This window comes from Macaca mulatta, chromosome 5 (assembly GCF_049350105.2).
Source record: "Macaca mulatta isolate MMU2019108-1 chromosome 5, T2T-MMU8v2.0, whole genome shotgun sequence".
In the NCBI taxonomy this organism is placed as follows: domain Eukaryota; kingdom Metazoa; phylum Chordata; class Mammalia; order Primates; family Cercopithecidae; genus Macaca; species Macaca mulatta.
In genome coordinates this window covers 38,066,335-38,083,423 of record NC_133410.1, presented here as the reverse complement: position 1 = coordinate 38,083,423, position 17,089 = coordinate 38,066,335, and the positions used below count along the sequence as shown (strand labels likewise).

The 17,089-nt window shown below is 39.4% G+C and overlaps 1 protein-coding gene across 13 annotated transcripts in view; it reads left to right on the top strand.

Moving 5' to 3' along the window:
• The window catches only part of TLR6 (toll like receptor 6), a 47,003-nt gene that overhangs the window by 1,862 nt on the left and 28,052 nt on the right, over positions 1-17,089 (top strand). For 2 of the 13 annotated variants that reach the window (XM_078001430.1, XM_015138137.3), the window contains exons 2-3: positions 5,834-5,951; positions 6,437-6,768. The exons of 3 other annotated variants lie outside the window; for them this stretch is intronic. The gene's annotated coding sequence lies outside the window, so the exon portion shown is untranslated. Of the gene's footprint in view, positions 1-1,260; positions 1,718-5,833; positions 5,952-6,436; positions 6,769-7,658; positions 7,786-12,296; positions 12,664-12,936; positions 13,198-13,961; positions 14,100-17,089 lie in introns of those variants that run through there. 8 more of the 13 variants (XM_078001432.1, XM_078001428.1, XM_028847934.2 and 5 more) reach the window with 8 other exon arrangements.

Below are 17,089 nucleotides of genomic sequence, written 5' to 3'. Positions count from 1 at the left end.
CCAAACAAACAGCGAAAACCCACTTTCCAGAAGGCCAGTTTGGAGCTGTGGGTCAAAATTCCGATGTATTAGCTTTGGCCTAGGAATTCCACATTTGCTAATTTGTCCTAAGTAGGCAGTCAAATGGGCAAACATGTATGTACAAGGATGTTTATTGTAGTTGCTTCTGCGGGGGGAAGCTGGAGACAATCTAAATGTCCCCCAGTAAGACTGGTGAAGTAAGCTACAGTAGCTTCAGACATCGAATATGTTGTAGCCCTTAAAAATGAGAATTCGTTGACATGGAAGGAAGGCCACATAGTAAGGCCTTCCTCAAATATGGCTTAATATGAACTCAGATGCAGAGGAAGTGCAGTGTTTACAGTATTAACTAGTTTTGTAAACAATTTTGTGTTTTATATAAAAGTCAGGGGAAAGACAATTTAAAAACAGTGATTCTTTGTGAGCGATGTGTTTAAGGCAGATTTTCTCTTCTTTCTCCCACTCCATACCCTCTTATTTTTAAAAAATTATAAATTCAAAGTTAAAGAAAATATAGCCTCACCCTCTCTTCTTCAATATCACTACCATTTCTTATAGTGTGTGGATCCTACCATAGCTTTTCTAAGCGTATATAAATACAAGTGTGCATAAACAGCTTTTTGTTTGCTTTTTTATAAAAATGGTGAGATGTTGACATATTTTGTAAATTTTCCCCTATTACATATTATAATCATCTTTCTTGGTCAATACATATCAACCAAAACCACTCTTCTAAGACTTGTCTTACATATTGTTATATGTTTGTAACTATATTTCATTCAATCATTCTCTTTTTGACAGACAATTAGGTTGTTACTTATATTCCAGTTTCTTCCATATACATTAATTAATTTATTACTTTATTTTTTTTGAGACGGAATCTTGCTCTGTCATCCAGGCGGGAATGCAGTGACATGATCTCAGCTCACTGCAGCCTCTGCCTCCCGGGTTCAAGCAATTCTTCTGCCTCAGCCTCCCAAGTTGCTGGGATTACAGGTGCGTGCCACCACACCTGGCTAATTTTTGTATTTTTTAGTAGAAACGGGGTTTCACCATGTTGGCCAGGCTGGTCTCGAACTCCTAACCTCAGGTGATCCACCCACCTCAGCCTCCCAAAGTGCTGGGATTACAGGCATGAGCCACCGCGCCCAATTATATTTTTTCTTTAATTTTTCATTAAATATTTTCATATTAATAATTTTTTAAGCTACTGAATATTTATTTTATTATGTTTTTTAGGGTGACAGAGTCTTGATTTGTGGCCTAGGCTGCACTTCAGAGGCACCAACTCCATCTCCCGGGTTCAAGCGATGCTTCTGCCTCCCGAGTAGCTGAGATTACAGGCACCTGCCACCATGCCTGGCTAATTTTCGTGTTTTCAGTAGAGACTGGGTTTTGCCATGTTGGCAAGGCTGGTCTCGAGCTCCTGACCTCAAGTGATCTGCCCACCTCGGCCTCCCAAAGTGTTGGGATTACAGCCGTGAGCCACCATGCCCAGCCTGTTATTTTTAAATTCACAGAAAAACTAGAAAGTTGTCTTAATGTGAGAGTGGGTGGAAACTGCTTTAAATTGAGATCAATAGCCTTTTTGAATTGAGCAAGACTTTGAACGTTAACACTTGGCTTCTGTAACTCAGTTTTTCCACCTCTACAGTCAATAGCATTGCTCTACACCATCCCTTCCAGTTCTGGCTTTGTGAGTATTATCAAATTACGTTCCACTTGCAACAGGTGTGTTTTGGTGTAGCATATACACAAACGTCTGTGACTGGCACTTCTGCTCCCGCCCAGAGACAGCAAGCACCTTTGCTAACTTGCCTTCCCTGCCCTGCTGAGCTGTAACAGCCCCATCAGATCTTCTCTTTTTAGAGGGCTGAGTTCATCTTCTCCTTTGACCCAAACCACACCTATTCGATGAAGAAAATAAACCAAACTATCCTGGCAACAAGTTTGTTTTTTGTTTAACCAACTGCAGATTTCGCCCTTTTACTCATGTAGCTGCTTCCAGGACTACCAGATTTTATTTCAGTTATTTTATTTGTATTGTAAAACATTTTAAGTTCATTTAAAATTTTTCTGGAATAGTTAAAACATATAGAAAAGAAAATAATAATATGACAAATACTTATTTGTGTAAAAAATGTAGGGAATACGATAATATCTAGATTTAACAGATTTTTTGCAGTATTTTAGAATTTTCTTTGCAAAGAAAAAAATGCTAGATATGTTTGAAACCCCATCCATTCCCTCTCTGGGAGTGGTGGCATACACCTGTAATCCAGGCTACTCAGAAGGCTGAGGCATGAGAATTCCTTGAACCTGGGAGGTGACGGTTGCAGTGAGCCAAAGATCGTGCCACTGCATTCCAGCCTGGGTGATGGGAGTGAAACCTTATCTAAAAGAAAAGAAAAAAAAGATGATTGGAATAATACATCAGAGCAGAAAAATGTTGATGCAGTAGAGAGAAGATCATTGCAAGAGTGACTTCCTTGAGTAGATGAGCAGGAGGGGGACCCAGTGCTCAGTGGGAAGGGGATGGCTCTTGGCACAGAGTTCATTCCAAAGGACAGGGAGAGTTCATGTAGAACTCGTGCAGGGGAGACTTGTAGAATTTCAGGGGAAGATGTGGAAATGCTCCTCTGGTAGCATCTATTTTCATTGTGAAAATGAAGCATCATTGCATGAGAATGTTGGTTTTCAACAAGAATGTTTTAGCAACTATTTAGTAGGCTGTTGAATGTGAGAGTCTGGAGTTCAGGGAAGTCTGGGTTGGAGCTGGTAATTGAGGAGACATCAGTAAGCAGATGGTTTTGAAGCCATGGACCCGGATGAGAATGCATGGATTTAGAAGAGAAGTGGTCCAAAACTGAGCCTTGGGTATTCCATAACAAAGAGATAAAGAGGACGTAGACACAAGAAGGAGATTTTGGAAGTGTAAGAGACAAGAGGAGGTGTGAGAGAGGAGAGTAGGAGAGTGAAGGGGCTAGGGAAGGGTAGTAAGGAGGGTAGGAGGATCACTGCTCTCTCTTGAGGCTGGAACCTAGTCATAAATTTCAAGTAAGCCAGTCAGTATGGGTGTGTATTCAGCCACTCAAGCTCAGTGTAGTCTAATGGAGAGTTGGATTTAAACTGGGTTGAGGAAAGAGGAGTAGGTAGCTACAGAAGAATAAGGAAGAGGATGGAGCATGATCTTTCAATCCAGTGCAGTGGGGCTGGGGAATCACTGGCATCAGAGGAAGAGTTGGAGGTGACAGATGGAAAGTGGGATTCAGGCAGCTGAGATTATGGAGGGGGTGCAGCCACTGATAATGATGATATCTAGGATATCATAAGGGAATGCATGACTGAGGTAGGGTGCAGGACAAGATTATTAGAAGAGAGAATTTCCAAGAACTCAGAGGCCGGGTGAATGGAAGAGTCTCTATGTAGCTATGGAAATCACTAAAATTATGAAAAGGGTGGTATCGGAATGAAATAGTGAGTAGTGCTAGAATACTTGATGAAGCGATGGGGCTCAGTAGATGACTGCAACGAGAAGGGGTGGGTTTGGAGGAAGGAAAGTGATCTGGAAGTAGCAGTGAGGGCCTGCACCACCTCCCAGGCCCTGGGATGTAAAGGGTGTGCCCGAGAAAATATAGACCACTAGAGGGCGTTGTGCTCAGGCCAGTGTGTAGGTCTCAGTCCCCTGATCTTCATGGGGTTAGAATGAAATCTACTCACCTAAAGAGCTTTCGAAATAAAACGTATGCCCGGCTCCTCCCAGACCACTTACATCAGAATCTCTGGACATGTATGTGTGCTTCTATTTCTTCACGTTCTGGCCACCGTTTGGTATTACGAGATGTTTTAAATTTTGTCCACCTTAGGGGTGTGCAATAGTGTCTCCTGGTTGTCTTAATTTGTATTTTCCCATGTTCTAATGAGGATGCATACCTTCCCATGTGTTTGAGCTACTTCTGTTTCCTTTTCTGTTATCCATCTGCTGATCTCCTTTGCTCATTTCCCCCCATTGGGGTCGTTAGTCATTTTAAAATTGATTTGTAGGAAATCTTTATATATTTTGTATATTAACCCTTTTGTGATTACACGTGTTGCAGATACCTTCTCCCAGACTGTGGCTTGTCTTTTTTTTTTTTTTTTTTAATTCAGCAGAGAAGTTTAGGTTTACTGCCAATACTTAATATATAAATTATCAAATTTGTGTGTGTGTGTGTGGGGATGGAGTCTCATTCTGTTGCCCAGGCTGGAGTGCAGTGGTGCGATCTCAGCTCGCTGCAACCTCCCCGTCCTGGGTTCAAGTGATTCTCGTGCCTCAGGCTCCTGAGTAGCTGGAACTACAGGAGCCAGCCACCACATCCAGCTAATTTTTGTATTTTTAGTAGAGACAGGGTTTCACCATGTTGACCAGGCTGGTTTTGAACTCCTGACCTCAGGTGATCTGCCTGCCTCGGTCTGCCGAAGTGCTGAGATTACAGGTGTGGGCCACTGCGCCCAGCCAAAATTATCAATCTTATCTCTGTCGTATGTGTATCTTATGATATTGATAACTGTCACAGAACTTACTTTAAAGCTGTTGGTAGACACTAATATTTATTTATTTATTATCTGGAGAAAGGCAAAGAACATTTTTTAAAAAGTAAAAATCATCAAAATAATGTTTTGCCTGTGCCTGTATTGGGACAGTATATTTGGTGGCCTCAGATTATATTTATAATACTTATCCCAGTGTGGCACTATTTTTTAAAAAATTGAGATATATATACATATATATAGTGAAGAATCCAAACAGGACAAAGAGCATAAAATGGTGAAGAGGCCAGGTGGGGTGGCTCAAGCCTGTAATTCCAGCACTTTAGGAGGCTGAGGTGGGTGGATTGTTTGAGCCCAGGAATTCCAGACCAGCCTGAGCAACATGGCAAAACCCTGTCTCTGCAAAAAAATATAAAAATTAGCTGTGCATTTTGGTGGATGCCTGTGGTCTCAGATCCTTGGGAGACTGAGGTGGGAGGATTACCTGAGCAGAGAAAGTCAAGGCTGCAATGAGCTATGATCATGCCACTGCACTCCACCCTGGGAAACCCTGTCTCAAAAAAAAAAAAAAAAAAAAAAGGCCAATAATCTATTTCTCTTAGTTCTTCTGCTCAAAGGTGAACATTTCTTATGTATCCTTTGAGAAAAAAAGATTCATATGCCTCTATCAACATACGTATGTAGACCCTTGTATTAAGTTTCCTGTGGCTACCATGACAAATCACCACAGACTGTGTGGCTTAAAACAACAAAAATTTATTCCCTCAGCGTTCTGGAGGCCAGAAGTTCAAAATCAAGGTGTTCATAGGGTGATGCTCTCTCCAGCCTCTGGCGGCTCCAGGCATCCCTTGCCTTGTGACTGCAATACAGCAGTCTCTGCCTCTGTTTGCAAATGCTCCGCTTCTCTGTGTCTCTCTTCTCTGTGTGTTTCATGAGGACACAGGGTGTCTTTTAAAGCAGCGTGCATGGTGTAATGCTGAAGTGCATAGGCACTGGGGCCAAACTGCTTGGGTTCGAACCCCAGTCCCACCACTGACCAGCAGCGCAAGCCGGAAACATTACTCAGCTGCTCCTGCCCGGGTGCTAAGTGGAGATGATGTAACAGTACTTATCTCACAGCACCTTAATACGTTCATACTTGGAAAGTAGTCACAGCAATGCCTGGCAAGAAGATAACCTGTGTAAATGTATAATAGGCTAGATTTTATACAATTGATGTCATACTCTTCTTACGGTTCTGCACCTTGATTTTCTTTCTTTCTTTTTTTTTCTTTTGAACCAGAGTCTCACTCTTCTGCCCAGGCTGGAGTGCAGTGGGGCAATCTCGGCTCACTGCAACCTGCGCCTTCCGGGTTCCAGTGATTCTTCTGCCTCATTTTCCCGAGTAGCTGGGAGTACAGGTACCTGCCACTATACCCAGCTAATTTTTGTGTTTTTAGTAGAGACGGGGTTTCACCATGTTGGCCAAGCCAGTCTTGAATTCCTGGCCTCTGGCAGTCTACCCACCTCAGCCTCCCAAAGTGCTGAGATTACAGGCATGAGCCACTGTGCCCAGCCTGCACCTTGATTTTCTTCACTTCATAGTATATCCTGAAATCTTTACCCCTCAGCGTACAAAAAACCATATGATTTACACCAAACTCCTTACTATTATGACTTCTCTTCTATGTCAGGCACTATTCCAGCCACTTTAAATTCAGTATCTTTCCTAAAAGTACTCCCATTTTGTGGATGAATAAATGGAGGTTGAGGAACTTGTCCCAAGCCTCACAGTAAGTGGCCAAGTGGGGAGTTCGGCCCAGTACTGTCTGTTTCTTTGTTTGCTTAACTGTCATTGCTGTCTTCGCTATTACTTGATTTTTGTGTTTTTGTCATCCCCTTGCAGACGTTTCTGAGTTATGACAGCCTCGACAAGAATGGTCTCCTTGTTCCTGAACGTTGGTGATGTGATGCAATCTCCTAATGACATGTCAATGTGCCCAGATCTGCAGTGATGGTTGTGTGTTTTCTTAAGACGTTAGTCCATGGTTACTTGAAATTCCCTCAAAGCCACAGCCAGCCCTTTCTGTTGGCTTGTTTCACAAATCTGGTTTCCCAGGGTCACAGATACCTGCTGCTTTCTGGCTGTCTCCTTTTGTCAGTGGAGCAGAGATCCATCCACTTCTTACTGAGCCTCCCCAGAGACTTCCTGTTATGTTTGATGAGTAAGGATGAATGGTAAGAAGTCAGCCTTTCTCTTCCTCCTGAAAGCAGAAATGATTCTTACCGAGGTGTCCAACTTTGTCATTAGCCGAATTGTAAGGTCTTACCTTGTTGTCTTTTTTTTTTTTTTAAATAAAGATGAGATCGTGCCAGACATTGAGATAAATTATGGAATGATTGTTTTACTCATGCTTTCTGTTCTTTTCAGAACTCAGTTAAGTGAGAAGTCTGGGGAAAAGGGTTTACAGTCCACCGGAAGTCTCTGCTTAACCAGAGACTTCTGGTAATCAGCCTTTGTTGATGTCATTCTGAAATTCTTCTAAATGGTCTTTAGAAAATTGATTTGTAAATGAGTCCTGTAGGATTTCAGTGTTACTTATTATTCCTAAATTAAAATCTAAACCATTTAATAACACCAAATGTTGATCAGAATGTGGGTATGAGTCCTTCTAGATGTGGCTAAATATGTCATCATAAATGTGTATCAACCAGTAAACTTTCCTTAGAAGTTGATTTTTAAAAACCCCAAATCGTGGAACTATACTTATTTTATTTTATAGTATCTCATCCAGCTAAAATAATGCTCAAAATCACTTGGTAAGGGAAACTGCAATTATTCTTGAAATGTTAAATATGATGATAATAGAAAACAGGCTGTTTAAAATAACTTTCCACTTGGGTGACAAATGTAATATCCAGGCTATAAACTCTTACAGAGAAGTATTACCTTAGAAAAATATTTTTCTTCACATTGAAATGTTTGTAAGTTGCTTCCTCACACGAATTAGAAAATTTGATTACTGGTTTAGTCTGTAGCCCAGAAAAGCCTGCTAACTCACATACCTCCTGACCTTTCAAAGGGAAGTATATACGTAGGAGTAATTCCAGTATGCGCCAACAGATGGCACCAATCTGTTTCTAAGGTATCGCTTTACTCAATTTTAAACTAGGAACTTGTGTCTGTCAAGCATTTACAATCGTATTTCCGTTCATTTACAAGTTATTTTCTCTTCTTCTGAAAAAGAGATCTTGGTAAGTAAAAAGACTTCTGTGACTTTTTCACATTATGGCACAGGTGCTTCAAGTAAGCAAGTTTGCTAACCATTCATTATACAGGAAATAGGTCGTTTCCTTAAAATTTTTGCAAAATGATTTGAAGTGTTTTTTTTTGTAAATGTTGCAAATGTCCTTTGAATTTCACAAGCAGGATAAAAAGCAGTGTCTTTACAGCTGTCTTGAAAAGATGGAAAACAACTAGCACTTGCGGTGATGAGGAAAAAAACTAATGTTATTTATTTCTTCTGCTTTGACCTGGTGAATTTTCTCTTTTCATCTTTCTCTAGTTTATTGTTTTCAGTAACATTTAACAGTAATTTATATATACCACTGATATGGCACCTATGTATTATACGTTTTTACAGCAGACATGTGTTTGATCTCCCTTGTCGTTTGGTACTATAATAGTTTGCTAGTCTGTGTCTGTCCCTGATTCATAAGCTTTTTGAAAGCAGGAATTATGTCAGTCTGATTCATATTTATATCCCTGGTGCCTAGTGTGTAGCATGGCACTGGCAGAAAAATAGACTCTGAATAAACATTTATTAAATGGAGGAAGTGGCCGGGACCAAGCCCTTCACAACCTTGAATCTGGCACAGTCTAGCAATTGCCTTCCTCCAGGTCCCTCCACCTTCAGTTTGACAAATGAAGCAATGTTTTTCTTGCCTATTTGTTGACTTGATTATGTGATCTTTCCTCCACTTATCTCACTTAATGGTTTTTTTTTTTTTTTTTTCTGGTCTATTCTTCCTTGTAGTTTTAATTTTCATAGGTCTTGTCTACCCTTTTTTTCTGAAATATAGCTTATTTCATCTATTTCCTCACCCTTCTTATTTGATGCATTTTAAAAATCAAGAGCTTTTACCTGTTTATTTATTTTTACTTTCTTTAAAAAACTGAACTCTCTAATCTTCCACTCTCATCTTCCCATTTTTCCCTCCTTTTTCCCCAATAAATATAAAAGTTACTATCTTGTTCGTTTAGTGTATACCCTAGGAACTGCCTCAGGGTATGAATGCCTCTGGAGGAGTATTGCGTTTTTGTGGCAGGATACTATAAGGACAACTGACCAGCTTTCCCATCTGGTGGCTGATTTTCAGTCTCATGAACCCAGACACCATGGGTCTGGTTGCTAGGGACCTGTAGGGTGGGTCCTCATCTATGAATGTCAGTTATCTACTATTATCTGAAAGTTCTCCATCTTTATATTTTAGTATTGCAAATAAAACAAGCATGTTTCTTTAAATATAAAATATTTTTACACAACTATAAAGACAACTCTTAAATTGTCTTATGATAACTTTTTTGGATTATAAAGGGTGCTCAAAATGAGACATTTTAGGGATATCTGGAAGTATAAGAAAGAAAATTAAATTCATCTATAATTCAGAGATTCAGAGAACCATTATTATTAGTATTTGGTATATTTCATCACATTTTTTGTCCTCTAGCTTTTATGTATATGTCAGGTTTTAATCATATTTTCCAAAATTAGAGTCCTACTACACACATTTTTTTTTTTTTTTTTTTTTTTTTTTTGAGACAGGGTCTCACTCTGTCACCCAGGCTGGAATGCAGTGGCGCAATCTCGGCTCACTGCAAGCTCTGCCTCCCGGGTTCACGCCATTCTCCTGCCTCAGCCTCCCGAGTAGCTGGGACTACAGGCACCCGTCACCACGCCCGGCTAATTTTTTTTTGTATTTTTTAGTAGAGACAGGATTTCACCATGTTAGCCAGGATGGTCTCGATCTCCTGACCTCGTGATCCACCCACCTCAATCTCCCAAAGTGCTGGGATTATAAGCGTGAGCCACCACGCCTGGCCATAATTTTCTATTACTGTATTCATTTAACATTATCATTTTTTCAAAGTACAGTATGTGAGGCTGCATATTATTTAATTATATATAACTGATTTAACCATTTTCTATATTAGACATTTTGATTTTTTCAGTATTTCATTATGTCATGAGTATCCTTATAGTCATACCTTTTGTGTGTTATTTTTGACTATTTCTTTAGAAAATTCCTTGTAGTGGAATTGCTAAAATAAAGGGAGGTATATTTTTAAGAAATGTATATAAATTACCAAATTGCCCTTTAGAAAGGTTGTACTAATTTTTCATTCCTGCCTAAGTGGTAAATGAGGGTTCTTATTTTAGTTCCCACCTACCAACCCAGATATTATATTTTTAAATTTTCCCTATTTGATAGGTGAAAAAAAAATCTTGCCTTTTAAAAAATCTTTTAAGAAACAAGAATCCTCCTTTGACCCCCTTTATCTTTTTATGCTTAAATATCTTATAGTAAAAATAACAAGCTTCTGGTAACCTATTTCTAAATGCTTTATTGTCTATCTCTAAAAAAATTACATTTTCCTAAAATAGCCAAATAACATTATAAAAAATTAAAATGTATTTCTTAATAGCGTCTAATAGCTGGTCCATCATAGAACCTGCCCCTTCTCTTGTTACTGAATATGTTTTGTAGCAAGTCTGTCTTAACTGAGATCTAATTCAAGATCATGAGTTTCATCTAGATGTTATGTGCTTTTTTGATTTAACATGCAGTTTTATTTTTTGTGAGATTGGACGTTATTCATATTATTTGCAATTGATTTTTGGCAAATTATTCAGTAAATAGTACAGTAAACTTAATTTTGAATGTTAAAAGTTTGAAAAATATAGATAAAAACTAAGAGGAAAATAAAATTCCATTATAATCTTACTGTGCAAGGATAATCACTGTTCATATCTTGATATGTATCTTATTAATTTTTCTACTTGCATAGGTACATATTTACTTTGGTACTTTTTAAATAAACTGCATTTTGTCACATATAGGGAAATATTTTTATGCAATTTGATTTTTATTATTTGTAAAGGGTACATAGTACTATTTAATTATACAGAGATACTAAAATCTATTTGACAACCTGCTATTTTTGGATAATTGAGGGATTTTTTTCAAAATATAATTTATTTTTGCCAGAAGGAGTGGCTTGTACCTGTAACTCCAGCTCTGTGAGAGGCTGGCATAAGCCCAGGATCTTAAGCTATGATTGTGCCACTACACTCCAGCCTGGGCAGTGGAACAAAACCTTATCTTTTAAAAAGAAAGTATTTAAGAAAATAGTAATGATAATAATTTATTTTGTGCCGGGCACTGTATTCTTTTATTGGTGCTAACATTTTTTCAATGACTTCTCTTTGGTTTTCCACATTGACAGTCTTATAATCTAAAAATAATAATGATTTTCTTTCTTAATTTCAGTATTTCTTCCTGTCATTTTTTTTCCTTTATTACAGTGGTTAAAACTTCCAGAAAGAACAATGTGTGCACTCTTGATGTTGACTTTAACAGGAATGCCTCGGGGTGGGATTTTGATTAAAGTTAGATATTTGAGGTATTCTTTATCAAGTTTTCAAAGTATCTTTTAAATATCTAAAGTTGTATTTTTGAGGTATTTTTTATCAAGTTTTCAAAGTGTCTTTTAAATATTTAAAGTTGTATTTTTAATCAAAGATGAGAACTGAATTTTATCAAGTGAATTTTTCACCTTTAAGAGATGCTCACCTATTTTTCTTGTTTGACCTACTCATGTGAATTATTGTTGCAGACTTGTTAATGATAGACCATTTCTACAATCCCAGAAACATCCTGATTACTCATTGTGTTATTTCTTCAGGACACAGCTAGATTGACTGGAGTTTCTTCATTCTGAGCTCTATCCCTTCCCCACAAATGACTGAAATTTATCCCTTTCATGTGTATTTTCTCATAATTACTCTTAATTTTATAATATATATACTTACAAATGTTTTTCTAACAACATCAGGAGTTAATTGGCATCTATAGCTTCCTTTCAATCAGACAAGTACCTTACATGGTTTTAGTGCACTCTCTCCCTCCCTACCCCACCTTCAGCCAATTCCTTTCTTATCATTGGCAGTTTTTAGCTTGAGATTTTTATTAAGATTTTTGTCATCAATGCTTTTTGGTACTTAGCACTCAATTTTACTACTTTTCTTTGCTAAATAATCCTTCTTGTATTTTATTATTTTGGAGTCAATTTCTTTTTAAACTCTCCATCCTCTGTGAATTCAGATATGGATCTGTCTTCCATGTCTTTTAGCATTTTAGTATATTTTCTATCTCTTTAGCCTCCTGTGCTGAGTTTTGGGAAAATTCTCCTTGGTCTTCTCTATCATTAATTTTCTCATTAGAGGTGCTATTTGCAACTTAACTCATCCAATGAGTTTTTTGTTTCAATAATTGTCTTTAGTTTCCATTATTCTTACTCTATTTTTAAAAGAATCTTGGCTCTTTCTGAGGATATCTATTACAAATGCCTATTCTGCTCTTTTATTTCCGTTTTGTTGGATAATAACTTCTTTCATATCTTGAGTTTGGCTCCTTTCTATTATGGTGTTTGCTTTCTGCAGTGTCATGCTTCTTGATTGTGCAACTGTATTTAGGGCTTCTTGTGAAAGTGCTTGTTGATCTATTTTCATAGCCTGCTTGTTGGGATGCTGGATCAAACCAGTCTCTACTAATTTTCTCTCTCTCTCTCTCTCTCTCTCTCTCTCTCTCCTGAGACGTCTCACTCTGTGGCCCAGCCTGGAGTACAGCGGCACAATCTCAGCTCACTGCAACCTCCACCTCCCGGGTTCATGTGATTTTCCTGCCTCAGCCTCCTGAGTAGCTGGGACTACAGGCATCCACCGCCACGCCTGGCTAATTTTTGTATTTTTGGTGGAGACAGGGTTTCACCATGTTGGCTGGGCTGGTCTTGAACTCCTGACCTGAGGTGATCCATCCACCTTGGCCTTCCAAAGTGCTGGGATTATAGAGGTGAGCCACCATGCCCGGCCCCCATCTCTAGTAATTTTCCACTGTTGCTGTAAGAAATTACCACAAACTTTGTGGCTTAAAACAATATTCATTTATTATCTTACAGTTTTGTAGGATAGGAGTCTGACACAGGTCTTTTTGGGCTAAAATCAAGGGACTGGCAAGGCTGCATTCTTTCTGGAGGCTCTAGGAGAGAATCCAGGTACTTGCCTTTTCAAACTTCTAGAGGCTGCTGACATTTCTTGACTCATGGTCCCCTTCCTTTATCTTCAGGGCCAGCAAGGTTGGGCCAAGTTCTTCTCATATCGCGTCACCCTGGCATCCTCTCTGCCTTCCTCTTCCACTTTTAAGGATGCTTGTGATTACACTGGGGCCACCCAAATAATTCAAGATAATCTTCCTATTTTAAGATCAGCTGATTAGCAACTATAATTTCATCGGCAACATTAATTTTCCTTTGCCATGCGACATACCGTGTTCACCAATCTGAGGATTAGAAGTAGACATCTTCGGGAGGCCAGTATTCTATCATAGGTGAGTCCCTTTCCAGATTTCAGAGACTTCTTGGTTTCAGTCCCCTAAGGGTCCCCTTGCCTTTTAGTGTGTTATGGATCTATCTATTGATCCCTTGATATAGATAAAACTTTAATAGATAGATATAGATATAACTTAATATTTTAAAAAATATTAGGTCATTTCAGGAATTAAAAGGCAAGAAGAGGAAGCTGGAACATATACAGACCACCTTTTTGACTATCATAATTTGTAATGTTTGTATTTGAAAATGTGATTTTGTCACCCAGGCTGGAGTGCAGTGGCACAATCTTGGTTCACTGCAACCTCCACCTCCCGGGTTCAAGCAGTTCTCCTGTTTCAGCCTCCCAAGTAGCTGGGACTACAGGTGTGCACCACCGCACCTGGCTAATTTTTTTTTATTTGTTTAGTAGAGACAGGGTTTCACCTTGTTGGCAAGGCTGGTCTCGAACTCCTCACCTCAGGAGATCCACCCACCTCAGCCTCCCAAAGTGCTGGGATTACAGGTCTGAGCCACCACGCCAGGCCTCTTAGAACATTTTAAAATGTGATTTTAAAAGTTTCTTTTATAGTCAGAAATATGACTTTTATAATTTATGTTTTGGGATACTTAAGATATATGTATTTGACCTAAAAAATCATTGATTTTAGTAAATGCTCCGTGAACTCTAGAGACTTAGACATATGATGTTCTCTTTTTGTAGGGTACAATTTATGTGTCTATTAAATCCTTTATTAATGATCTTATTCAAATGTCCATATAGGTTTATTTTTTGCTACTTGATCTAACAGTGACCCAGAGAAATATGCTAAATACTTTTGCTCACAATGAAGATGCTCCTGGATCCTGCCATTACATTTCTGTGCTTCCTTGTTTTCAGTGGCAAAGTGGATTTTCAAACGTATGTGTGTCTCTGTGGGTGTTCTGATGGGCGGTTGGGAGAAATTATATGGATCAGTGAAGAGCTTTTAACCATATGCCATTCTGTAACAAAAGTTCCCCAACTCAGTTTTCACTCTTCCAAAGAATGGTTGGTTGAAACTCTACTCATCTCTTGCCTGATTTACTATTTCCAATATATCCCCTGATGATGAAAAGTGGATCCTTTGTAAATAAAGGACTCATCTCTTGAGTGCTTTACTAGTTCCAGTATATCCCCTGATGGTGAAAAGTGGGTCCTTTGTAAATAAAACTGAGCAGTGAGCGGTGCTCATTTTGGTAATCTGCTCTTAATTATTTCTGCAACACAAAGCCCTACTTTAAAAATATTGGTGACTGCTTTTGTCCCCCAGAAGCTCACAGACGCTTTCCTACGTAGAACAGGGCCTGAAAAGGTTCTGAGCCAGTCTGGCAGTTCCAATCCTTTGTTTCAATCATGAACATGGGGTGTGTGGGCTCACGCACCTGCCTCCGTGCCTCAGCCAGGTAACCTTTTCTTGTTCGCTCAGCATCATTGTCACGAACATCAACATCTGTAATCTGTTGTAATGCAATGAGGCTTTCCGGGCCCTGAGAAAGTGGTTATCTCTTCCCTACAGCAGCTTTAGCCTGACAAACTTTTTCATTTTGTCAGTGTGTTAGCTGTTGGAACTTGGTGTTTTCAGATTATCATGTGCTGAATCCTGTCTCTCTAAATTTGTGGCTTGCAGTCTAATCTAGGTTGGAAAAATACCCATTGTAATGGGAATTGTGTCAACAATGAGATTCTGTAACTAAAACACTCCTGGGATTAAAAAGAGCACAGTATATGTGCCCTTGCTATGGCCTAAATGTTTGTGTCTCTCCGAAATTCAAATGCTGAAGCCTAATTACCAACATGATGGTATTAGGTGTGTGGGCCTCTGGAAGGTGATTAGTTCATGAGGACAGGCAGCCAGGATGCCCCTGTGGGAGCTGGGTGGCCGTGGAGACTTGTCTGGCCTTGTGTGCTGGCACACAGAGGCATGCTGGCTTTTGCCCTCCATGGGGGCTCACAGATGCTTTTCTGTGCAGATCAGAGCCTAAGGGGAATAGACTTCTAAGCATATATATGAGTTTCTGAGACTGGCTCCTCGCTTTCCCTTTAGAATAATTCTAGTCCCACCGCTTTTTCCCAGTCACAAACATGGGATCTGTGGGCTTGTGTGCCTGCTACCAGCCCCCAGCAAAGCACAAATGCCCAGTTTGGCCTGGGTTAGTTGCATTTTCTCACTGGCTCCATGAATGGTGATATTATTTCTGCCAGGCCACTTATAGCTAGTTTTGGTCAGGTCCAGTTCATGAAGGTAGAGGAAGTAGGTAGTTCCCCTTAAGATATAAATGTAGCCTCATTCCAGTCCTCATCTGCTCTCCCAAAAGGATTGATCCCTCTTGTCCTCCACAGGGCTTTGACCATCACGTTGCAGGCAGATCCACCTCCTAGCCAGCCCTCAATGTCCTGCCAACCACTTTCCTCCCATTCCTTTCCTTTTCATGTCACCTTGGCCAAATTGGGTTAGGAATCAGAAAGTTGGGTTTGGGTCAGAATCCTGAAAGACACAATCCCAAGTGCCATAATCCTGAATGCTGAAATCCTGGAATATCAAAATCCTGAAAATATAATTCTGAAAAACATTTTTAAACATTCTTTAAAAGACATTCATTTACATTTTTGAAAGGAGATTTATTTGAGAAACATATGAAAACATTACAATATTTTATAAGTCACTTTACGCAATAAAATAGATAATAGTGACATACATATTTTTGCAAGCATGAACACTCAGATATTCTAAGGGCAGTTAGCATAAACACTCATGAACAGATGAACCGTGCTCACAAATAAATGGCTTATATAACTGCTGCTGCCATCCACACTGTCAAACCATGATGGGCAACCTAAGTCCTTTGATGTGATTGATCAAAAACTGTGACGGGTCACCACCACATATATAGTTGCCCAGAGAGCTGAGAGCTTGAGAAATTTTATCTTTCATGAATGCAGGTGGACAAAAAGGACTTCTCTTCATTTATTGAAAAAGTCTCCATTTTTTTTTTCTCTCTCTCTCTCCTTTTAATCTCTGCTCACTGCAACCACCTCTGCCTCCTGGGCCCAAGCCATCTTCTACTTCTTTCACCTAACAAAATGGATTTAGGGATCATCCATCCCTCCCTCCCTTCCTCCCTCCCTCCCTCCCTCCCTCCCTCCCTTCCTTCCTTCCTTCCTTCCTTCCTTCCTTCCTTCCTTCCTTCCTTCCTTCCTTCCTTCCTTCCTTCCTTCCTCTTTCTCTCTCTGTTTCTTTCTCTCTTTTACTTTCTTTCTCTCTCTTTAACTTTCTTTCTCTCTTTCTCTCTCCCTCTCTCCCTCCTTTCTTTCCTTCCTTCCCTCCTCTTTCTTTCTTCCTTCCCTCTCCTTTCTTCCTCCCTTCCTTCCTTCCTTCATTCCTTCTTTCCTTCCTCCCCTCCCTCCCTCCCTCCCTCCCTCCCTCCCTCCCTTCCTTCCTTCCTTCCTTCCTTCCTTCCTTCCTTCCTTCCTTCCTTCCTTCCTTCCTTCCTTCTCTTTTTCTCTTTCTTTCTTCTTTCCTTCCCCACAAAATAATTATACATATTTATGGGGTAGCTATAATATTTTGACACATGCATACAGTGTGTCAAATCAGGGTATTTAGGATACCCACCATCTCAAACATTTATAATTTTGTATGTGGGTGGGGAAACATTTCAGATCTTCTCTTCTAGCTGTTTTGAAATATACAATAAATTATTGTTAGCTATAGTCACCCTACTGTGTTACTGAACACTAGAACTTGTTCTTTTTATCTAAATGTATGTTTTTATCCTTTAACCAACCTCTCTTCATTCCCCAATTCACCTCTTAGTCTCTGGTAACTATTGTTCTACTCTCTACCTTGCTGAGATGAGTATTTTAGCTCC